Source organism: Mixophyes fleayi, unplaced genomic scaffold, assembly GCF_038048845.1.
Source record: "Mixophyes fleayi isolate aMixFle1 unplaced genomic scaffold, aMixFle1.hap1 Scaffold_1536, whole genome shotgun sequence".
NCBI classification, from domain to species: Eukaryota; Metazoa; Chordata; class Amphibia; order Anura; family Limnodynastidae; genus Mixophyes; species Mixophyes fleayi.
Genome location: NW_027445965.1, coordinates 48149 through 69327, shown reverse-complemented (window position 1 = coordinate 69327; position 21179 = coordinate 48149). Strand labels below are relative to the sequence as shown.

The 21179-nt window shown below is 47.6% G+C and overlaps 27 non-coding genes and 1 pseudogene across 27 annotated transcripts; all 28 read left to right on the top strand.

The window, feature by feature from the left end:
- Window positions 1–261: 261 nt before the first annotated feature.
- On the top strand, window positions 262–425 carry LOC142115181 (U1 spliceosomal RNA). The gene has a single exon (XR_012682059.1). It is a non-coding gene; the product is annotated as a U1 spliceosomal RNA (small nuclear RNA).
- A 588-nt stretch (window positions 426–1013) lies between these two features.
- LOC142115189 (U1 spliceosomal RNA) lies at window positions 1014–1177 on the top strand. The gene has a single exon (XR_012682066.1). It is a non-coding gene; the product is annotated as a U1 spliceosomal RNA (small nuclear RNA).
- Window positions 1178–1765: 588 nt separating this feature from the next.
- Window positions 1766–1929, top strand: LOC142115062 (U1 spliceosomal RNA). Its single transcript, XR_012681950.1, has one exon. It is a non-coding gene; the product is annotated as a U1 spliceosomal RNA (small nuclear RNA).
- A 588-nt stretch (window positions 1930–2517) lies between these two features.
- Window positions 2518–2681, top strand: LOC142115061 (U1 spliceosomal RNA). Its single transcript, XR_012681949.1, has one exon. It is a non-coding gene; the product is annotated as a U1 spliceosomal RNA (small nuclear RNA).
- Window positions 2682–3269: 588 nt separating this feature from the next.
- LOC142115059 (U1 spliceosomal RNA) lies at window positions 3270–3433 on the top strand. Its single transcript, XR_012681947.1, has one exon. It is a non-coding gene; the product is annotated as a U1 spliceosomal RNA (small nuclear RNA).
- A 588-nt stretch (window positions 3434–4021) lies between these two features.
- LOC142115058 (U1 spliceosomal RNA) lies at window positions 4022–4185 on the top strand. The gene has a single exon (XR_012681946.1). It is a non-coding gene; the product is annotated as a U1 spliceosomal RNA (small nuclear RNA).
- Window positions 4186–4773: 588 nt separating this feature from the next.
- On the top strand, window positions 4774–4937 carry LOC142115057 (U1 spliceosomal RNA). Its single transcript, XR_012681945.1, has one exon. It is a non-coding gene; the product is annotated as a U1 spliceosomal RNA (small nuclear RNA).
- Window positions 4938–5525: 588 nt separating this feature from the next.
- LOC142115159 (U1 spliceosomal RNA) lies at window positions 5526–5689 on the top strand. Its single transcript, XR_012682039.1, has one exon. It is a non-coding gene; the product is annotated as a U1 spliceosomal RNA (small nuclear RNA).
- A 588-nt stretch (window positions 5690–6277) lies between these two features.
- On the top strand, window positions 6278–6441 carry LOC142115056 (U1 spliceosomal RNA). Its single transcript, XR_012681944.1, has one exon. It is a non-coding gene; the product is annotated as a U1 spliceosomal RNA (small nuclear RNA).
- A 588-nt stretch (window positions 6442–7029) lies between these two features.
- Window positions 7030–7193, top strand: LOC142115155 (U1 spliceosomal RNA). The gene has a single exon (XR_012682034.1). It is a non-coding gene; the product is annotated as a U1 spliceosomal RNA (small nuclear RNA).
- A 588-nt stretch (window positions 7194–7781) lies between these two features.
- Window positions 7782–7945, top strand: LOC142115174 (U1 spliceosomal RNA). Its single transcript, XR_012682052.1, has one exon. It is a non-coding gene; the product is annotated as a U1 spliceosomal RNA (small nuclear RNA).
- Window positions 7946–8533: 588 nt separating this feature from the next.
- LOC142115055 (U1 spliceosomal RNA) lies at window positions 8534–8697 on the top strand. The gene has a single exon (XR_012681943.1). It is a non-coding gene; the product is annotated as a U1 spliceosomal RNA (small nuclear RNA).
- A 588-nt stretch (window positions 8698–9285) lies between these two features.
- LOC142115054 (U1 spliceosomal RNA) lies at window positions 9286–9449 on the top strand. The gene has a single exon (XR_012681942.1). It is a non-coding gene; the product is annotated as a U1 spliceosomal RNA (small nuclear RNA).
- Window positions 9450–10037: 588 nt separating this feature from the next.
- On the top strand, window positions 10038–10201 carry LOC142115053 (U1 spliceosomal RNA). The gene has a single exon (XR_012681941.1). It is a non-coding gene; the product is annotated as a U1 spliceosomal RNA (small nuclear RNA).
- A 589-nt stretch (window positions 10202–10790) lies between these two features.
- LOC142115051 (U1 spliceosomal RNA) lies at window positions 10791–10954 on the top strand. Its single transcript, XR_012681940.1, has one exon. It is a non-coding gene; the product is annotated as a U1 spliceosomal RNA (small nuclear RNA).
- A 588-nt stretch (window positions 10955–11542) lies between these two features.
- Window positions 11543–11690, top strand: LOC142115196 (U1 spliceosomal RNA; annotated as a pseudogene).
- A 588-nt stretch (window positions 11691–12278) lies between these two features.
- Window positions 12279–12442, top strand: LOC142115175 (U1 spliceosomal RNA). The gene has a single exon (XR_012682053.1). It is a non-coding gene; the product is annotated as a U1 spliceosomal RNA (small nuclear RNA).
- Window positions 12443–13030: 588 nt separating this feature from the next.
- On the top strand, window positions 13031–13194 carry LOC142115188 (U1 spliceosomal RNA). The gene has a single exon (XR_012682065.1). It is a non-coding gene; the product is annotated as a U1 spliceosomal RNA (small nuclear RNA).
- Window positions 13195–13782: 588 nt separating this feature from the next.
- Window positions 13783–13946, top strand: LOC142115050 (U1 spliceosomal RNA). Its single transcript, XR_012681939.1, has one exon. It is a non-coding gene; the product is annotated as a U1 spliceosomal RNA (small nuclear RNA).
- A 588-nt stretch (window positions 13947–14534) lies between these two features.
- LOC142115049 (U1 spliceosomal RNA) lies at window positions 14535–14698 on the top strand. The gene has a single exon (XR_012681938.1). It is a non-coding gene; the product is annotated as a U1 spliceosomal RNA (small nuclear RNA).
- A 588-nt stretch (window positions 14699–15286) lies between these two features.
- On the top strand, window positions 15287–15450 carry LOC142115047 (U1 spliceosomal RNA). The gene has a single exon (XR_012681936.1). It is a non-coding gene; the product is annotated as a U1 spliceosomal RNA (small nuclear RNA).
- A 588-nt stretch (window positions 15451–16038) lies between these two features.
- Window positions 16039–16202, top strand: LOC142115046 (U1 spliceosomal RNA). Its single transcript, XR_012681935.1, has one exon. It is a non-coding gene; the product is annotated as a U1 spliceosomal RNA (small nuclear RNA).
- Window positions 16203–16790: 588 nt separating this feature from the next.
- LOC142115158 (U1 spliceosomal RNA) lies at window positions 16791–16954 on the top strand. Its single transcript, XR_012682038.1, has one exon. It is a non-coding gene; the product is annotated as a U1 spliceosomal RNA (small nuclear RNA).
- Window positions 16955–17542: 588 nt separating this feature from the next.
- LOC142115045 (U1 spliceosomal RNA) lies at window positions 17543–17706 on the top strand. Its single transcript, XR_012681934.1, has one exon. It is a non-coding gene; the product is annotated as a U1 spliceosomal RNA (small nuclear RNA).
- A 588-nt stretch (window positions 17707–18294) lies between these two features.
- LOC142115154 (U1 spliceosomal RNA) lies at window positions 18295–18458 on the top strand. Its single transcript, XR_012682033.1, has one exon. It is a non-coding gene; the product is annotated as a U1 spliceosomal RNA (small nuclear RNA).
- Window positions 18459–19046: 588 nt separating this feature from the next.
- LOC142115172 (U1 spliceosomal RNA) lies at window positions 19047–19210 on the top strand. The gene has a single exon (XR_012682051.1). It is a non-coding gene; the product is annotated as a U1 spliceosomal RNA (small nuclear RNA).
- Window positions 19211–19798: 588 nt separating this feature from the next.
- LOC142115044 (U1 spliceosomal RNA) lies at window positions 19799–19962 on the top strand. Its single transcript, XR_012681933.1, has one exon. It is a non-coding gene; the product is annotated as a U1 spliceosomal RNA (small nuclear RNA).
- A 588-nt stretch (window positions 19963–20550) lies between these two features.
- On the top strand, window positions 20551–20714 carry LOC142115043 (U1 spliceosomal RNA). Its single transcript, XR_012681932.1, has one exon. It is a non-coding gene; the product is annotated as a U1 spliceosomal RNA (small nuclear RNA).
- The last annotated feature ends 465 nt before the right edge of the window (window positions 20715–21179 follow it).

Genomic DNA, 21179 nt, shown 5'->3' with positions numbered 1-21179 from the left:
CTTTTCATATGCAGATGAGTATTGCAGCTGACTGCTTGGATAACCCATCGTATGCAAATATATCTGCTGCACCCTGGGAATGCTTATAATTGTACTTGTCCGTACAGTTTGACATTTGAGGTGCTTCAGGAATAGGCACCCATCCGCTTCCCTTCAGTTGTTGTCCCCAGCTGAAAGTTCATTTGTGCTGCATCAGGAGAATCTCCCCCACTTGACAGGCGTGTGCTTGACCAGTCGCCCTCCAGAGTCCTAGTCCAACTCATACTTACCTGGCAGGGGAGATACCATGATCACAAAGGTGGTTCTCCCAGGGTGAGGTTCATCCATTGCACGCCGGATGTGCTGACCCCTGCGATTTCCCCAAATGCGGGAAACTTGACTGCATAATTTATGGTAGTGGGGGACTGCGTTCGCGCTCTCCCCTGATCATCTCTGGTAAAAGTCAGCTTTAGTTGTGTGACCTAGCCTTCTTGCAGAAAGTGCATGATCTAAATGCTTTATCGGCAGTGCGATATCTTGATATTGTAGCCCTATCCGGCCTGATTTTTTCCCTGGCTTGCTTTCTTCCCCCTGTGCTGATGCCATTCTGCCAGATATGACATGTACTCTATGACTGCCTGTTCTCTGATAATTCTAGGGTTGATAGAACCACTCTGTGTCCTTTTGCTGCTGATTATTTCAGGGCACAGTTCTTCCTGCAGAGCTTCTTTATGCAAATCAGGCCTATATAGATGGCATTCTACTGTCTTTCTCTTTTCATATGCAGATGAGTATTGCAGCTGACTGCTTGGATAACCCATCGTATGCAAATATATCTGCTGCACCCTGGGAATGCTTATAATTGTACTTGTCCGTACAGTTTGACATTTGAGGTGCTTCAGGAATAGGCACCCATCCGCTTCCCTTCAGTTGTTGTCCCCAGCTGAAAGTTCATTTGTGCTGCATCAGGAGAATCTCCCCCACTTGACAGGCGTGTGCTTGACCAGTCGCCCTCCAGAGTCCTAGTCCAACTCATACTTACCTGGCAGGGGAGATACCATGATCACAAAGGTGGTTCTCCCAGGATGAGGTTCATCCATTGCACTCCAGATGTGCTGACCCCTGCGATTTCCCCAAATGCGGGAAACTCGACTGCATAATTTGTGGTAGTGGGGGACTGCGTTCGCGCTCTCCCCTGATCATCTCTGGTAAAAGTCAGCTTTAGTTGTGTGACCTAGCCTTCTTGCAGAAAGTGCATGATCTAAATGCTTTATCGGCAGTGTGATATCTTGATATTGTAGCCCTATCCGGCCTGATTTTTTCCCTGGCTTGCTTTCTTCCCCCTGTGCTGATGCCATTCTGCCAGATATGACATGTACTCTATGACTGCCTGTTCTCTGATAATTCTAGGGTTGATAGAACCACTCTGTGTCCTTTTGCTGCTGATTATTTCAGGGCACAGTTCTTCCTGCAGAGCTTCTTTATGCAAATCAGGCCTATATAGATGGCATTCTACTGTCTTTCTCTTTTCATATGCAGATGAGTATTGCAGCTGACTGCTTGGATAACCCATCGTATGCAAATATATCTGCTGCACCCTGGGAATGCTTATAATTGTACTTGTCCGTACAGTTTGACATTTGAGGTGCTTCAGGAATAGGCACCCATCCGCTTCCCTTCAGTTGTTGTCCCCAGCTGAAAGTTCATTTGTGCTGCATCAGGAGAATCTCCCCCACTTGACAGGCGTGTGCTTGACCAGTCGCCCTCCAGAGTCCTAGTCCAACTCATACTTACCTGGCAGGGGAGATACCATGATCACAAAGGTGGTTCTCCCAGGGTGAGGTTCATCCATTGCACTCCGGATGTGCTGACCCCTGCGATTTCCCCAAATGCGGGAAACTCGACTGCATAATTTGTGGTAGTGGGGGACTGCGTTCGCGCTCTCCCCTGATCATCTCTGGTAAAAGTCAGCTTTAGTTGTGTGACCTAGCCTTCTTGCAGAAAGCGCATGATCTAAATGCTTTATCGGCAGTGCGATATCTTGATATTGTAGCCCTATCCGGCCTGATTTTTTCCCTGGCTTGCTTTCTTCCCCCTGTGCTGATGCCATTCTGCCAGATATGACATGTACTCTATGACTGCCTGTTCTCTGATAATTCTAGGGTTGATAGAACCACTCTGTGTCCTTTTGCTGCTGATTATTTCAGGGCACAGTTCTTCCTGCAGAGCTTCTTTATGCAAATCAGGCCTATATAGATGGCATTCTACTGTCTTTCTCTTTTCATATGCAGATGAGTATTGCAGCTGACTGCTTGGATAACCCATCGTATGCAAATATATCTGCTGCACCCTGGGAATGCTTATAATTGTACTTGTCCGTACAGTTTGACATTTGAGGTGCTTCAGGAATAGGCACCCATCCGCTTCCCTTCAGTTGTTGTCCCCAGCTGAAAGTTCATTTGTGCTGCATCAGGAGAATCTCCCCCACTTGACAGGCGTGTGCTTGACCAGTCGCCCTCCAGAGTCCTAGTCCAACTCATACTTACCTGGCAGGGGAGATACCATGATCACAAAGGTGGTTCTCCCAGGGTGAGGTTCATCCATTGCACTCCGGATGTGCTGACCCCTGCGATTTCCCCAAATGCGGGAAACTCGACTGCATAATTTGTGGTAGTGGGGGACTGCGTTCGCGCTCTCCCCTGATCATCTCTGGTAAAAGTCAGCTTTAGTTGTGTGACCTAGCCTTCTTGCAGAAAGCGCATGATCTAAATGCTTTATCGGCAGTGCGATATCTTGATATTGTAGCCCTATCCGGCCTGATTTTTTCCCTGGCTTGCTTTCTTCCCCCTGTGCTGATGCCATTCTGCCAGATATGACATGTACTCTATGACTGCCTGTTCTCTGATAATTCTAGGGTTGATAGAACCACTCTGTGTCCTTTTGCTGCTGATTATTTCAGGGCACAGTTCTTCCTGCAGAGCTTCTTTATGCAAATCAGGCCTATATAGATGGCATTCTACTGTCTTTCTCTTTTCATATGCAGATGAGTATTGCAGCTGACTGCTTGGATAACCCATCGTATGCAAATATATCTGCTGCACCCTGGGAATGCTTATAATTGTACTTGTCCGTACAGTTTGACATTTGAGGTGCTTCAGGAATAGGCACCCATCCGCTTCCCTTCAGTTGTTGTCCCCAGCTGAAAGTTCATTTGTGCTGCATCAGGAGAATCTCCCCCACTTGACAGGCGTGTGCTTGACCAGTCGCCCTCCAGAGTCCTAGTCCAACTCATACTTACCTGGCAGGGGAGATACCATGATCACAAAGGTGGTTCTCCCAGGGTGAGGTTCATCCATTGCACTCCGGATGTGCTGACCCCTGCGATTTCCCCAAATGCGGGAAACTCGACTGCATAATTTGTGGTAGTGGGGGACTGCGTTCGCGCTCTCCCCTGATCATCTCTGGTAAAAGTCAGCTTTAGTTGTGTGACCTAGCCTTCTTGCAGAAAGCGCATGATCTAAATGCTTTATCGGCAGTGCGATATCTTGATATTGTAGCCCTATCCGGCCTGATTTTTTCCCTGGCTTGCTTTCTTCCCCCTGTGCTGATGCCATTCTGCCAGATATGACATGTACTCTATGACTGCCTGTTCTCTGATAATTCTAGGGTTGATAGAACCACTCTGTGTCCTTTTGCTGCTGATTATTTCAGGGCACAGTTCTTCCTGCAGAGCTTCTTTATGCAAATCAGGCCTATATAGATGGCATTCTACTGTCTTTCTCTTTTCATATGCAGATGAGTATTGCAGCTGACTGCTTGGATAACCCATCGTATGCAAATATATCTGCTGCACCCTGGGAATGCTTATAATTGTACTTGTCCGTACAGTTTGACATTTGAGGTGCTTCAGGAATAGGCACCCATCCGCTTCCCTTCAGTTGTTGTCCCCAGCTGAAAGTTCATTTGTGCTGCATCAGGAGAATCTCCCCCACTTGACAGGCGTGTGCTTGACCAGTCGCCCTCCAGAGTCCTAGTCCAACTCATACTTACCTGGCAGGGGAGATACCATGATCACAAAGGTGGTTCTCCCAGGGTGAGGTTCATCCATTGCACTCCGGATGTGCTGACCCCTGCGATTTCCCCAAATGCGGGAAACTCGACTGCATAATTTGTGGTAGTGGGGGACTGCGTTCGCGCTCTCCCCTGATCATCTCTGGTAAAAGTCAGCTTTAGTTGTGTGACCTAGCCTTCTTGCAGAAAGCGCATGATCTAAATGCTTTATCGGCAGTGCGATATCTTGATATTGTAGCCCTATCCGGCCTGATTTTTTCCCTGGCTTGCTTTCTTCCCCCTGTGCTGATGCCATTCTGCCAGATATGACATGTACTCTATGACTGCCTGTTCTCTGATAATTCTAGGGTTGATAGAACCACTCTGTGTCCTTTTGCTGCTGATTATTTCAGGGCACAGTTCTTCCTGCAGAGCTTCTTTATGCAAATCAGGCCTATATAGATGGCATTCTACTGTCTTTCTCTTTTCATATGCAGATGAGTATTGCAGCTGACTGCTTGGATAACCCATCGTATGCAAATATATCTGCTGCACCCTGGGAATGCTTATAATTGTACTTGTCCGTACAGTTTGACATTTGAGGTGCTTCAGGAATAGGCACCCATCCGCTTCCCTTCAGTTGTTGTCCCCAGCTGAAAGTTCATTTGTGCTGCATCAGGAGAATCTCCCCCACTTGACAGGCGTGTGCTTGACCAGTCGCCCTCCAGAGTCCTAGTCCAACTCATACTTACCTGGCAGGGGAGATACCATGATCACAAAGGTGGTTCTCCCAGGGTGAGGTTCATCCATTGCACTCCGGATGTGCTGACCCCTGCGATTTCCCCAAATGCGGGAAACTCGACTGCATAATTTGTGGTAGTGGGGGACTGCGTTCGCGCTCTCCCCTGATCATCTCTGGTAAAAGTCAGCTTTAGTTGTGTGACCTAGCCTTCTTGCAGAAAGTGCATGATCTAAATGCTTTATCGGCAGTGCGATATCTTGATATTGTAGCCCTATCCGGCCTGATTTTTTCCCTGGCTTGCTTTCTTCCCCCTGTGCTGATGCCATTCTGCCAGATATGACATGTACTCTATGACTGCCTGTTCTCTGATAATTCTAGGGTTGATAGAACCACTCTGTGTCCTTTTGCTGCTGATTATTTCAGGGCACAGTTCTTCCTGCAGAGCTTCTTTATGCAAATCAGGCCTATATAGATGGCATTCTACTGTCTTTCTCTTTTCATATGCAGATGAGTATTGCAGCTGACTGCTTGGATAACCCATCGTATGCAAATATATCTGCTGCACCCTGGGAATGCTTATAATTGTACTTGTCCGTACAGTTTGACATTTGAGGTGCTTCAGGAATAGGCACCCATCCGCTTCCCTTCAGTTGTTGTCCCCAGCTGAAAGTTCATTTGTGCTGCATCAGGAGAATCTCCCCCACTTGACAGGCGTGTGCTTGACCAGTCGCCCTCCAGAGTCCTAGTCCAACTCATACTTACCTGGCAGGGGAGATACCATGATCACAAAGGTGGTGCTCCCAGGGTGAGGTTCATCCATTGCACTCCGGATGTGCTGACCCCTGCGATTTCCCCAAATGCGGGAAACTCGACTGCATAATTTGTGGTAGTGGGGGACTGCGTTCGCGCTCTCCCCTGATCATCTCTGGTAAAAGTCAGCTTTAGTTGTGTGACCTAGCCTTCTTGCAGAAAGCGCATGATCTAAATGCTTTATCGGCAGTGCGATATCTTGATATTGTAGCCCTATCCGGCCTGATTTTTTCCCTGGCTTGCTTTCTTCCCCCTGTGCTGATGCCATTCTGCCAGATATGACATGTACTCTATGACTGCCTGTTCTCTGATAATTCTAGGGTTGATAGAACCACTCTGTGTCCTTTTGCTGCTGATTATTTCAGGGCACAGTTCTTCCTGCAGAGCTTCTTTATGCAAATCAGGTCTATATAGATGGCATTCTACTGTCTTTCTCTTTTCATATGCAGATGAGTATTGCAGCTGACTGCTTGGATAACCCATCGTATGCAAATATATCTGCTGCACCCTGGGAATGCTTATAATTGTACTTGTCCGTACAGTTTGACATTTGAGGTGCTTCAGGAATAGGCACCCATCCGCTTCCCTTCAGTTGTTGTCCCCAGCTGAAAGTTCATTTGTGCTGCATCAGGAGAATCTCCCCCACTTGACAGGCGTGTGCTTGACCAGTCGCCCTCCAGAGTCCTAGTCCAACTCATACTTACCTGGCAGGGGAGATACCATGATCACAAAGGTGGTTCTCCCAGGGTGAGGTTCATCCATTGCACTCCGGATGTGCTGACCCCTGCGATTTCCCCAAATGCGGGAAACTCGACTGCATAATTTGTGGTAGTGGGGGACTGCGTTCGCGCTCTCCCCTGATCATCTCTGGTAAAAGTCAGCTTTAGTTGTGTGACCTAGCCTTCTTGCAGAAAGCGCATGATCTAAATGCTTTATCGGCAGTGCGATATCTTGATATTGTAGCCCTATCCGGCCTGATTTTTTCCCTGGCTTGCTTTCTTCCCCCTGTGCTGATGCCATTCTGCCAGATATGACATGTACTCTATGACTGCCTGTTCTCTGATAATTCTAGGGTTGATAGAACCACTCTGTGTCCTTTTGCTGCTGATTATTTCAGGGCACAGTTCTTCCTGCAGAGCTTCTTTATGCAAATCAGGCCTATATAGATGGCATTCTACTGTCTTTCTCTTTTCATATGCAGATGAGTATTGCAGCTGACTGCTTGGATAACCCATCGTATGCAAATATATCTGCTGCACCCTGGGAATGCTTATAATTGTACTTGTCCGTACAGTTTGACATTTGAGGTGCTTCAGGAATAGGCACCCATCCGCTTCCCTTCAGTTGTTGTCCCCAGCTGAAAGTTCATTTGTGCTGCATCAGGAGAATCTCCCCCACTTGACAGGCGTGTGCTTGACCAGTCGCCCTCCAGAGTCCTAGTCCAACTCATACTTACCTGGCAGGGGAGATACCATGATCACAAAGGTGGTTCTCCCAGGGTGAGGTTCATCCATTGCACTCCGGATGTGCTGACCCCTGCGATTTCCCCAAATGCGGGAAACTCGACTGCATAATTTGTGGTAGTGGGGGACTGTGTTCGCGCTCTCCCCTGATCATCTCTGGTAAAAGTCAGCTTTAGTTGTGTGACCTAGCCTTCTTGCAGAAAGCGCATGATCTAAATGCTTTATCGGCAGCGCGATATCTTGATATTGTAGCCCTATCCGGCCTGAATTTTTCCCTGGCTTGCTTTCTTCCCCCTGTGCTGATGCCATTCTGCCAGATATGACATGTACTCTATGACTGCCTGTTCTCTGATAATTCTAGGGTTGATAGAACCACTCTGTGTCCTTTTGCTGCTGATTATTTCAGGGCACAGTTCTTCCTGCAGAGCTTCTTTATGCAAATCAGGCCTATATAGATGGCATTCTACTGTCTTTCTCTTTTCATATGCAGATGAGTATTGCAGCTGACTGCTTGGATAACCCATCGTATGCAAATATATCTGCTGCACCCTGGGAATGCTTATAATTGTACTTGTCCGTACAGTTTGACATTTGAGGTGCTTCAGGAATAGGCACCCATCCGCTTCCCTTCAGTTGTTGTCCCCAGCTGAAAGTTCATTTGTGCTGCATCAGGAGAATCTCCCCCACTTGACAGGCGTGTGCTTGACCAGTCGCCCTCCAGAGTCCTAGTCCAACTCATACTTACCTGGCAGGGGAGATACCATGATCACAAAGGTGGTGCTCCCAGGGTGAGGTTCATCCATTGCACGCCGGATGTGCTGACCCCTGCGATTTCCCCAAATGCGGGAAACTCGACTGCATAATTTGTGGTAGTGGGGGACTGCGTTCGCGCTCTCCCCTGATCATCTCTGGTAAAAGTCAGCTTTAGTTGTGTGACCTAGCCTTCTTGCAGAAAGCGCATGATCTAAATGCTTTATCGGCAGTGCGATATCTTGATATTGTAGCCCTATCCGGCCTGATTTTTTCCCTGGCTTGCTTTCTTCCCCCTGTGCTGATGCCATTCTGCCAGATATGACATGTACTCTATGACTGCCTGTTCTCTGATAATTCTAGGGTTGATAGAACCACTCTGTGTCCTTTTGCTGCTGATTATTTCAGGGCACAGTTCTTCCTGCAGAGCTTCTTTATGCAAATCAGGTCTATATAGATGGCATTCTACTGTCTTTCTCTTTTCATATGCAGATGAGTATTGCAGCTGACTGCTTGGATAACCCATCGTATGCAAATATATCTGCTGCACCCTGGGAATGCTTATAATTGTACTTGTCCGTACAGTTTGACATTTGAGGTGCTTCAGGAATAGGCACCCATCCGCTTCCCTTCAGTTGTTGTCCCCAGCTGAAAGTTCATTTGTGCTGCATCAGGAGAATCTCCCCCACTTGACAGGCGTGTGCTTGACCAGTCGCCCTCCAGAGTCCTAGTCCAACTCATACTTACCTGGCAGGGGAGATACCATGATCACAAAGGTGGTTCTCCCAGGGTGAGGTTCATCCATTGCACTCCGGATGTGCTGACCCCTGCGATTTCCCCAAATGCGGGAAACTCGACTGCATAATTTGTGGTAGTGGGGGACTGCGTTCGCGCTCTCCCCTGATCATCTCTGGTAAAAGTCAGCTTTAGTTGTGTGACCTAGCCTTCTTGCAGAAAGCGCATGATCTAAATGCTTTATCGGCAGTGCGATATCTTGATATTGTAGCCCTATCCGGCCTGATTTTTTCCCTGGCTTGCTTTCTTCCCCCTGTGCTGATGCCATTCTGCCAGATATGACATGTACTCTATGACTGCCTGTTCTCTGATAATTCTAGGGTTGATAGAACCACTCTGTGTCCTTTTGCTGCTGATTATTTCAGGGCACAGTTCTTCCTGCAGAGCTTCTTTATGCAAATCAGGCCTATATAGATGGCATTCTACTGTCTTTCTCTTTTCATATGCAGATGAGTATTGCAGCTGACTGCTTGGATAACCCATCGTATGCAAATATATCTGCTGCACCCTGGGAATGCTTATAATTGTACTTGTCCGTACAGTTTGACATTTGAGGTGCTTCAGGAATAGGCACCCATCCGCTTCCCTTCAGTTGTTGTCCCCAGCTGAAAGTTCATTTGTGCTGCATCAGGAGAATCTCCCCCACTTGACAGGCGTGTGCTTGACCAGTCGCCCTCCAGAGTCCTAGTCCAACTCATACTTACCTGGCAGGGGAGATACCATGATCACAAAGGTGGTTCTCCCAGGGTGAGGTTCATCCATTGCACTCCGGATGTGCTGACCCCTGCGATTTCCCCAAATGCGGGAAACTCGACTGCATAATTTGTGGTAGTGGGGGACTGCGTTCGCGCTCTCCCCTGATCATCTCTGGTAAAAGTCAGCTTTAGTTGTGTGACCTAGCCTTCTTGCAGAAAGTGCATGATCTAAATGCTTTATCGGCAGTGCGATATCTTGATATTGTAGCCCTATCCGGCCTGATTTTTTCCCTGGCTTGCTTTCTTCCCCCTGTGCTGATGCCATTCTGCCAGATATGACATGTACTCTATGACTGCCTGTTCTCTGATAATTCTAGGGTTAAAGAAACCACTCTGTGTCCTTTTGCTGCTGATTATTTCAGGGCACAGTTCTTCCTGCAGAGCTTCTTTATGCAAATCAGGCCTATATAGATGGCATTCTACTGTCTTTCTCTTTTCATATGCAGATGAGTATTGCAGCTGACTGCTTGGATAACCCATCGTATGCAAATATATCTGCTGCACCCTGGGAATGCTTATAATTGTACTTGTCCGTACAGTTTGACATTTGAGGTGCTTCAGGAATAGGCACCCATCCGCTTCCCTTCAGTTGTTGTCCCCAGCTGAAAGTTCATTTGTGCTGCATCAGGAGAATCTCCCCCACTTGACAGGCGTGTGCTTGACCAGTCGCCCTCCAGAGTCCTAGTCCAACTCATACTTACCTGGCAGGGGAGATACCATGATCACAAAGGTGGTTCTCCCAGGGTGAGGTTCATCCATTGCACTCCGGATGTGCTGACCCCTGCGATTTCCCCAAATGCGGGAAACTCGACTGCATAATTTGTGGTAGTGGGGGACTGCGTTCGCGCTCTCCCCTGATCATCTCTGGTAAAAGTCAGCTTTAGTTGTGTGACCTAGCCTTCTTGCAGAAAGTGCATGATCTAAATGCTTTATCGGCAGTGCGATATCTTGATATTGTAGCCCTATCCGGCCTGATTTTTTCCCCTGGCTTGCTTTCTTCCCCCTGTGCTGATGCCATTCTGCCAGATATGACATGTACTCTATGACTGCCTGTTCTCTGATAATTCTAGGGTTGATAGAACCACTCTGTGTCCTTTTGCTGCTGATTATTTCAGGGCACAGTTCTTCCTGCAGAGCTTCTTTATGCAAATCAGGCCTATATAGATGGCATTCTACTGTCTTTCTCTTTTCATATGCAGATGAGTATTGCAGCTGACTGCTTGGATAACCCATCGTATGCAAATATATCTGCTGCACCCTGGGAATGCTTATAATTGTACTTGTCCGTACAGTTTGACATTTGAGGTGCTTCAGGAATAGGCACCCATCCGCTTCCCTTCAGTTGTTGTCCCCAGCTGAAAGTTCATTTGTGCTGCATCAGGAGAATCTCCCCCACTTGACAGGCGTGTGCTTGACCAGTCGCCCTCCAGAGTCCTAGTCCAACTCATACTTACCTGGCAGGGGAGATACCATGATCACAAAGGTGGTTCTCCCAGGGTGAGGTTCATCCATTGCACTCCGGATGTGCTGACCCCTGCGATTTCCCCAAATGCGGGAAACTCGACTGCATAATTTGTGGTAGTGGGGGACTGCGTTCGCGCTCTCCCCTGATCATCTCTGGTAAAAGTCAGCTTTAGTTGTGTGACCTAGCCTTCTTGTAGAAAGCGCATGATCTAAATGCTTTATCGGCAGTGCGATATCTTGATATTGTAGCCCTATCCGGCCTGATTTTTTCCCTGGCTTGCTTTCTTCCCCCTGTGCTGATGCCATTCTGCCAGATATGACATGTACTCTATGACTGCCTGTTCTCTGATAATTCTAGGGTTGATAGAACCACTCTGTGTCCTTTTGCTGCTGATTATTTCAGGGCACAGTTCTTCCTGCAGAGCTTCTTTATGCAAATCAGGCCTATATAGATGGCATTCTACTGTCTTTCTCTTTTCATATGCAGATGAGTATTGCAGCTGACTGCTTGGATAACCCATCGTATGCAAATATATCTGCTGCACCCTGGGAATGCTTATAATTGTACTTGTCCGTACAGTTTGACATTTGAGGTGCTTCAGGAATAGGCACCCATCCGCTTCCCTTCAGTTGTTGTCCCCAGCTGAAAGTTCATTTGTGCTGCATCAGGAGAATCTCCCCCACTTGACAGGCGTGTGCTTGACCAGTCGCCCTCCAGAGTCCTAGTCCAACTCATACTTACCTGGCAGGGGAGATACCATGATCACAAAGGTGGTTCATCCATTACACTCCGGATGTGCTGACCCCTGCGATTTCCCCAAATGCGGGAAACTCGACTGCATAATTTGTGGTAGTGGGGGACTGCGTTCGCGCTCTCCCCTGATCATCTCTGGTAAAAGTCAGCTTTAGTTGTGTGACCTAGCCTTCTTGCAGAAAGTGCATGATCTAAATGCTTTATCGGCAGTGCGATATCTTGATATTGTAGCCCTATCCGGCCTGATTTTTTCCCTGGCTTGCTTTCTTCCCCCTGTGCTGATGCCATTCTGCCAGATATGACATGTACTCTATGACTGCCTGTTCTCTGATAATTCTAGGGTTGATAGAACCACTCTGTGTCCTTTTGCTGCTGATTATTTCAGGGCACAGTTCTTCCTGCAGAGCTTCTTTATGCAAATCAGGCCTATATAGATGGCATTCTACTGTCTTTCTCTTTTCATATGCAGATGAGTATTGCAGCTGACTGCTTGGATAACCCATCGTATGCAAATATATCTGCTGCACCCTGGGAATGCTTATAATTGTACTTGTCCGTACAGTTTGACATTTGAGGTGCTTCAGGAATAGGCACCCATCCGCTTCCCTTCAGTTGTTGTCCCCAGCTGAAAGTTCATTTGTGCTGCATCAGGAGAATCTCCCCCACTTGACAGGCGTGTGCTTGACCAGTCGCCCTCCAGAGTCCTAGTCCAACTCATACTTACCTGGCAGGGGAGATACCATGATCACAAAGGTGGTTCTCCCAGGGTGAGGTTCATCCATTGCACGCCGGATGTGCTGACCCCTGCGATTTCCCCAAATGCGGGAAACTTGACTGCATAATTTGTGGTAGTGGGGGACTGCGTTCGCGCTCTCCCCTGATCATCTCTGGTAAAAGTCAGCTTTAGTTGTGTGACCTAGCCTTCTTGCAGAAAGTGCATGATCTAAATGCTTTATCGGCAGTGCGATATCTTGATATTGTAGCCCTATCCGGCCTGATTTTTTCCCTGGCTTGCTTTCTTCCCCCTGTGCTGATGCCATTCTGCCAGATATGACATGTACTCTATGACTGCCTGTTCTCTGATAATTCTAGGGTTGATAGAACCACTCTGTGTCCTTTTGCTGCTGATTATTTCAGGGCACAGTTCTTCCTGCAGAGCTTCTTTATGCAAATCAGGCCTATATAGATGGCATTCTACTGTCTTTCTCTTTTCATATGCAGATGAGTATTGCAGCTGACTGCTTGGATAACCCATCGTATGCAAATATATCTGCTGCACCCTGGGAATGCTTATAATTGTACTTGTCCGTACAGTTTGACATTTGAGGTGCTTCAGGAATAGGCACCCATCCGCTTCCCTTCAGTTGTTGTCCCCAGCTGAAAGTTCATTTGTGCTGCATCAGGAGAATCTCCCCCACTTGACAGGCGTGTGCTTGACCAGTCGCCCTCCAGAGTCCTAGTCCAACTCATACTTACCTGGCAGGGGAGATACCATGATCACAAAGGTGGTTCTCCCAGGATGAGGTTCATCCATTGCACTCCAGATGTGCTGACCCCTGCGATTTCCCCAAATGCGGGAAACTCGACTGCATAATTTGTGGTAGTGGGGGACTGCGTTCGCGCTCTCCCCTGATCATCTCTGGTAAAAGTCAGCTTTAGTTGTGTGACCTAGCCTTCTTGCAGAAAGTGCATGATCTAAATGCTTTATCGGCAGTGTGATATCTTGATATTGTAGCCCTATCCGGCCTGATTTTTTCCCTGGCTTGCTTTCTTCCCCCTGTGCTGATGCCATTCTGCCAGATATGACATGTACTCTATGACTGCCTGTTCTCTGATAATTCTAGGGTTGATAGAACCACTCTGTGTCCTTTTGCTGCTGATTATTTCAGGGCACAGTTCTTCCTGCAGAGCTTCTTTATGCAAATCAGGCCTATATAGATGGCATTCTACTGTCTTTCTCTTTTCATATGCAGATGAGTATTGCAGCTGACTGCTTGGATAACCCATCGTATGCAAATATATCTGCTGCACCCTGGGAATGCTTATAATTGTACTTGTCCGTACAGTTTGACATTTGAGGTGCTTCAGGAATAGGCACCCATCCGCTTCCCTTCAGTTGTTGTCCCCAGCTGAAAGTTCATTTGTGCTGCATCAGGAGAATCTCCCCCACTTGACAGGCGTGTGCTTGACCAGTCGCCCTCCAGAGTCCTAGTCCAACTCATACTTACCTGGCAGGGGAGATACCATGATCACAAAGGTGGTTCTCCCAGGGTGAGGTTCATCCATTGCACTCCGGATGTGCTGACCCCTGCGATTTCCCCAAATGCGGGAAACTCGACTGCATAATTTGTGGTAGTGGGGGACTGCGTTCGCGCTCTCCCCTGATCATCTCTGGTAAAAGTCAGCTTTAGTTGTGTGACCTAGCCTTCTTGCAGAAAGCGCATGATCTAAATGCTTTATCGGCAGTGCGATATCTTGATATTGTAGCCCTATCCGGCCTGATTTTTTCCCTGGCTTGCTTTCTTCCCCCTGTGCTGATGCCATTCTGCCAGATATGACATGTACTCTATGACTGCCTGTTCTCTGATAATTCTAGGGTTGATAGAACCACTCTGTGTCCTTTTGCTGCTGATTATTTCAGGGCACAGTTCTTCCTGCAGAGCTTCTTTATGCAAATCAGGCCTATATAGATGGCATTCTACTGTCTTTCTCTTTTCATATGCAGATGAGTATTGCAGCTGACTGCTTGGATAACCCATCGTATGCAAATATATCTGCTGCACCCTGGGAATGCTTATAATTGTACTTGTCCGTACAGTTTGACATTTGAGGTGCTTCAGGAATAGGCACCCATCCGCTTCCCTTCAGTTGTTGTCCCCAGCTGAAAGTTCATTTGTGCTGCATCAGGAGAATCTCCCCCACTTGACAGGCGTGTGCTTGACCAGTCGCCCTCCAGAGTCCTAGTCCAACTCATACTTACCTGGCAGGGGAGATACCATGATCACAAAGGTGGTTCTCCCAGGGTGAGGTTCATCCATTGCACTCCGGATGTGCTGACCCCTGCGATTTCCCCAAATGCGGGAAACTCGACTGCATAATTTGTGGTAGTGGGGGACTGCGTTCGCGCTCTCCCCTGATCATCTCTGGTAAAAGTCAGCTTTAGTTGTGTGACCTAGCCTTCTTGCAGAAAGCGCATGATCTAAATGCTTTATCGGCAGTGCGATATCTTGATATTGTAGCCCTATCCGGCCTGATTTTTTCCCTGGCTTGCTTTCTTCCCCCTGTGCTGATGCCATTCTGCCAGATATGACATGTACTCTATGACTGCCTGTTCTCTGATAATTCTAGGGTTGATAGAACCACTCTGTGTCCTTTTGCTGCTGATTATTTCAGGGCACAGTTCTTCCTGCAGAGCTTCTTTATGCAAATCAGGCCTATATAGATGGCATTCTACTGTCTTTCTCTTTTCATATGCAGATGAGTATTGCAGCTGACTGCTTGGATAACCCATCGTATGCAAATATATCTGCTGCACCCTGGGAATGCTTATAATTGTACTTGTCCGTACAGTTTGACATTTGAGGTGCTTCAGGAATAGGCACCCATCCGCTTCCCTTCAGTTGTTGTCCCCAGCTGAAAGTTCATTTGTGCTGCATCAGGAGAATCTCCCCCACTTGACAGGCGTGTGCTTGACCAGTCGCCCTCCAGAGTCCTAGTCCAACTCATACTTACCTGGCAGGGGAGATACCATGATCACAAAGGTGGTTCTCCCAGGGTGAGGTTCATCCATTGCACTCCGGATGTGCTGACCCCTGCGATTTCCCCAAATGCGGGAAACTCGACTGCATAATTTGTGGTAGTGGGGGACTGCGTTCGCGCTCTCCCCTGATCATCTCTGGTAAAAGTCAGCTTTAGTTGTGTGACCTAGCCTTCTTGCAGAAAGCGCATGATCTAAATGCTTTATCGGCAGTGCGATATCTTGATATTGTAGCCCTATCCGGCCTGATTTTTTCCCTGGCTTGCTTTCTTCCCCCTGTGCTGATGCCATTCTGCCAGATATGACATGTACTCTATGACTGCCTGTTCTCTGATAATTCTAGGGTTGATAGAACCACTCTGTGTCCTTTTGCTGCTGATTATTTCAGGGCACAGTTCTTCCTGCAGAGCTTCTTTATGCAAATCAGGCCTATATAGATGGCATTCTACTGTCTTTCTCTTTTCATATGCAGATGAGTATTGCAGCTGACTGCTTGGATAACCCATCGTATGCAAATATATCTGCTGCACCCTGGGAATGCTTATAATTGTACTTGTCCGTACAGTTTGACATTTGAGGTGCTTCAGGAATAGGCACCCATCCGCTTCCCTTCAGTTGTTGTCCCCAGCTGAAAGTTCATTTGTGCTGCATCAGGAGAATCTCCCCCACTTGACAGGCGTGTGCTTGACCAGTCGCCCTCCAGAGTCCTAGTCCAACTCATACTTACCTGGCAGGGGAGATACCATGATCACAAAGGTGGTTCTCCCAGGGTGAGGTTCATCCATTGCACTCCGGATGTGCTGACCCCTGCGATTTCCCCAAATGCGGGAAACTCGACTGCATAATTTGTGGTAGTGGGGGACTGCGTTCGCGCTCTCCCCTGATCATCTCTGGTAAAAGTCAGCTTTAGTTGTGTGACCTAGCCTTCTTGCAGAAAGTGCATGATCTAAATGCTTTATCGGCAGTGCGATATCTTGATATTGTAGCCCTATCCGGCCTGATTTTTTCCCTGGCTTGCTTTCTTCCCCCTGTGCTGATGCCATTCTGCCAGATATGACATGTACTCTATGACTGCCTGTTCTCTGATAATTCTAGGGTTGATAGAACCACTCTGTGTCCTTTTGCTGCTGATTATTTCAGGGCACAGTTCTTCCTGCAGAGCTTCTTTATGCAAATCAGGCCTATATAGATGGCATTCTACTGTCTTTCTCTTTTCATATGCAGATGAGTATTGCAGCTGACTGCTTGGATAACCCATCGTATGCAAATATATCTGCTGCACCCTGGGAATGCTTATAATTGTACTTGTCCGTACAGTTTGACATTTGAGGTGCTTCAGGAATAGGCACCCATCCGCTTCCCTTCAGTTGTTGTCCCCAGCTGAAAGTTCATTTGTGCTGCATCAGGAGAATCTCCCCCACTTGACAGGCGTGTGCTTGACCAGTCGCCCTCCAGAGTCCTAGTCCAACTCATACTTACCTGGCAGGGGAGATACCATGATCACAAAGGTGGTGCTCCCAGGGTGAGGTTCATCCATTGCACTCCGGATGTGCTGACCCCTGCGATTTCCCCAAATGCGGGAAACTCGACTGCATAATTTGTGGTAGTGGGGGACTGCGTTCGCGCTCTCCCCTGATCATCTCTGGTAAAAGTCAGCTTTAGTTGTGTGACCTAGCCTTCTTGCAGAAAGCGCATGATCTAAATGCTTTATCGGCAGTGCGATATCTTGATATTGTAGCCCTATCCGGCCTGATTTTTTCCCTGGCTTGCTTTCTTCCCCCTGTGCTGATGCCATTCTGCCAGATATGACATGTACTCTATGACTGCCTGTTCTCTGATAATTCTAGGGTTGATAGAACCACTCTGTGTCCTTTTGCTGCTGATTATTTCAGGGCACAGTTCTTCCTGCAGAGCTTCTTTATGCAAATCAGGTCTATATAGATGGCATTCTACTGTCTTTCTCTTTTCATATGCAGATGAGTATTGCAGCTGACTGCTTGGATAACCCATCGTATGCAAATATATCTGCTGCACCCTGGGAATGCTTATAATTGTACTTGTCCGTACAGTTTGACATTTGAGGTGCTTCAGGAATAGGCACCCATCCGCTTCCCTTCAGTTGTTGTCCCCAGCTGAAAGTTCATTTGTGCTGCATCAGGAGAATCTCCCCCACTTGACAGGCGTGTGCTTGACCAGTCGCCCTCCAGAGTCCTAGTCCAACTCATACTTACCTGGCAGGGGAGATACCATGATCACAAAGGTGGTTCTCCCAGGGTGAGGTTCATCCATTGCACTCCGGATGTGCTGACCCCTGCGATTTCCCCAAATGCGGGAAACTCGACTGCATAATTTGTGGTAGTGGGGGACTGCGTTCGCGCTCTCCCCTGATCATCTCTGGTAAAAGTCAGCTTTAGTTGTGTGACCTAGCCTTCTTGCAGAAAGCGCATGATCTAAATGCTTTATCGGCAGTGCGATATCTTGATATTGTAGCCCTATCCGGCCTGATTTTTTCCCTGGCTTGCTTTCTTCCCCCTGTGCTGATGCCATTCTGCCAGATATGACATGTACTCTATGACTGCCTGTTCTCTGATAATTCTAGGGTTGATAGAACCACTCTGTGTCCTTTTGCTGCTGATTATTTCAGGGCACAGTTCTTCCTGCAGAGCTTCTTTATGCAAATCAGGCCTATATAGATGGCATTCTACTGTCTTTCTCTTTTCATATGCAGATGAGTATTGCAGCTGACTGCTTGGATAACCCATCGTATGCAAATATATCTGCTGCACCCTGGGAATGCTTATAATTGTACTTGTCCGTACAGTTTGACATTTGAGGTGCTTCAGGAATAGGCACCCATCCGCTTCCCTTCAGTTGTTGTCCCCAGCTGAAAGTTCATTTGTGCTGCATCAGGAGAATCTCCCCCACTTGACAGGCGTGTGCTTGACCAGTCGCCCTCCAGAGTCCTAGTCCAACTCATACTTACCTGGCAGGGGAGATACCATGATCACAAAGGTGGTTCTCCCAGGGTGAGGTTCATCCATTGCACTCCGGATGTGCTGACCCCTGCGATTTCCCCAAATGCGGGAAACTCGACTGCATAATTTGTGGTAGTGGGGGACTGTGTTCGCGCTCTCCCCTGATCATCTCTGGTAAAAGTCAGCTTTAGTTGTGTGACCTAGCCTTCTTGCAGAAAGCGCATGATCTAAATGCTTTATCGGCAGCGCGATATCTTGATATTGTAGCCCTATCCGGCCTGAATTTTTCCCTGGCTTGCTTTCTTCCCCCTGTGCTGATGCCATTCTGCCAGATATGACATGTACTCTATGACTGCCTGTTCTCTGATAATTCTAGGGTTGATAGAACCACTCTGTGTCCTTTTGCTGCTGATTATTTCAGGGCACAGTTCTTCCTGCAGAGCTTCTTTATGCAAATCAGGCCTATATAGATGGCATTCTACTGTCTTTCTCTTTTCATATGCAGATGAGTATTGCAGCTGACTGCTTGGATAACCCATCGTATGCAAATATATCTGCTGCACCCTGGGAATGCTTATAATTGTACTTGTCCGTACAGTTTGACATTTGAGGTGCTTCAGGAATAGGCACCCATCCGCTTCCCTTCAGTTGTTGTCCCCAGCTGAAAGTTCATTTGTGCTGCATCAGGAGAATCTCCCCCACTTGACAGGCGTGTGCTTGACCAGTCGCCCTCCAGAGTCCTAGTCCAACTCATACTTACCTGGCAGGGGAGATACCATGATCACAAAGGTGGTGCTCCCAGGGTGAGGTTCATCCATTGCACGCCGGATGTGCTGACCCCTGCGATTTCCCCAAATGCGGGAAACTCGACTGCATAATTTGTGGTAGTGGGGGACTGCGTTCGCGCTCTCCCCTGATCATCTCTGGTAAAAGTCAGCTTTAGTTGTGTGACCTAGCCTTCTTGCAGAAAGCGCATGATCTAAATGCTTTATCGGCAGTGCGATATCTTGATATTGTAGCCCTATCCGGCCTGATTTTTTCCCTGGCTTGCTTTCTTCCCCCTGTGCTGATGCCATTCTGCCAGATATGACATGTACTCTATGACTGCCTGTTCTCTGATAATTCTAGGGTTGATAGAACCACTCTGTGTCCTTTTGCTGCTGATTATTTCAGGGCACAGTTCTTCCTGCAGAGCTTCTTTATGCAAATCAGGTCTATATAGATGGCATTCTACTGTCTTTCTCTTTTCATATGCAGATGAGTATTGCAGCTGACTGCTTGGATAACCCATCGTATGCAAATATATCTGCTGCACCCTGGGAATGCTTATAATTGTACTTGTCCGTACAGTTTGACATTTGAGGTGCTTCAGGAATAGGCACCCATCCGCTTCCCTTCAGTTGTTGTCCCCAGCTGAAAGTTCATTTGTGCTGCATCAGGAGAATCTCCCCCACTTGACAGGCGTGTGCTTGACCAGTCGCCCTCCAGAGTCCTAGTCCAACTCATACTTACCTGGCAGGGGAGATACCATGATCACAAAGGTGGTTCTCCCAGGGTGAGGTTCATCCATTGCACTCCGGATGTGCTGACCCCTGCGATTTCCCCAAATGCGGGAAACTCGACTGCATAATTTGTGGTAGTGGGGGACTGCGTTCGCGCTCTCCCCTGATCATCTCTGGTAAAAGTCAGCTTTAGTTGTGTGACCTAGCCTTCTTGCAGAAAGCGCATGATCTAAATGCTTTATCGGCAGTGCGATATCTTGATATTGTAGCCCTATCCGGCCTGATTTTTTCCCTGGCTTGCTTTCTTCCCCCTGTGCTGATGCCATTCTGCCAGATATGACATGTACTCTATGACTGCCTGTTCTCTGATAATTCTAGGGTTGATAGAACCACTCTGTGTCCTTTTGCTGCTGATTATTTCAGGGCACAGTTCTTCCTGCAGAGCTTCTTTATGCAAATCAGGCCTATATAGATGGCATTCTACTGTCTTTCTCTTTTCATATGCAGATGAGTATTGCAGCTGACTGCTTGGATAACCCATCGTATGCAAATATATCTGCTGCACCCTGGGAATGCTTATAATTGTACTTGTCCGTACAGTTTGACATTTGAGGTGCTTCAGGAATAGGCACCCATCCGCTTCCCTTCAGTTGTTGTCCCCAGCTGAAAGTTCATTTGTGCTGCATCAGGAGAATCTCCCCCACTTGACAGGCGTGTGCTTGACCAGTCGCCCTCCAGAGTCCTAGTCCAACTCATACTTACCTGGCAGGGGAGATACCATGATCACAAAGGTGGTTCTCCCAGGGTGAGGTTCATCCATTGCACTCCGGATGTGCTGACCCCTGCGATTTCCCCAAATGCGGGAAACTCGACTGCATAATTTGTGGTAGTGGGGGACTGCGTTCGCGCTCTCCCCTGATCATCTCTGGTAAAAGTCAGCTTTAGTTGTGTGACCTAGCCTTCTTGCAGAAAGCGCATGATCTAAATGCTTTATCGGCAGCGCGATATCTTGATATTGTAGCCCTATCCGGCCTGATTTTTTCCCTGGCTTGCTTTCTTCCCCCTGTGCTGATGCCATTCTGCCAGATATGACATGTACTCTATGACTGCCTGTTCTCTGATAATTCTAGGGTTGATAGAACCACTCTGTGTCCTTTTGCTGCTGATTATTTCAGGGCACAGTTCTTCCTGCAGAGCTTCTTTATGCAAATCAGGCCTATATAGATGGCATTCTACTGTCTTTCTCTTTTCATATGCAGATGAGTATTGCAGCTGACTGCTTGGATAACCCATCGTATGCAAATATATCTGCTGCACCCTGGGAATGCTTATAATTGTACTTGTCCGTACAGTTTGACATTTGAGGTGCTTCAGGAATAGGCA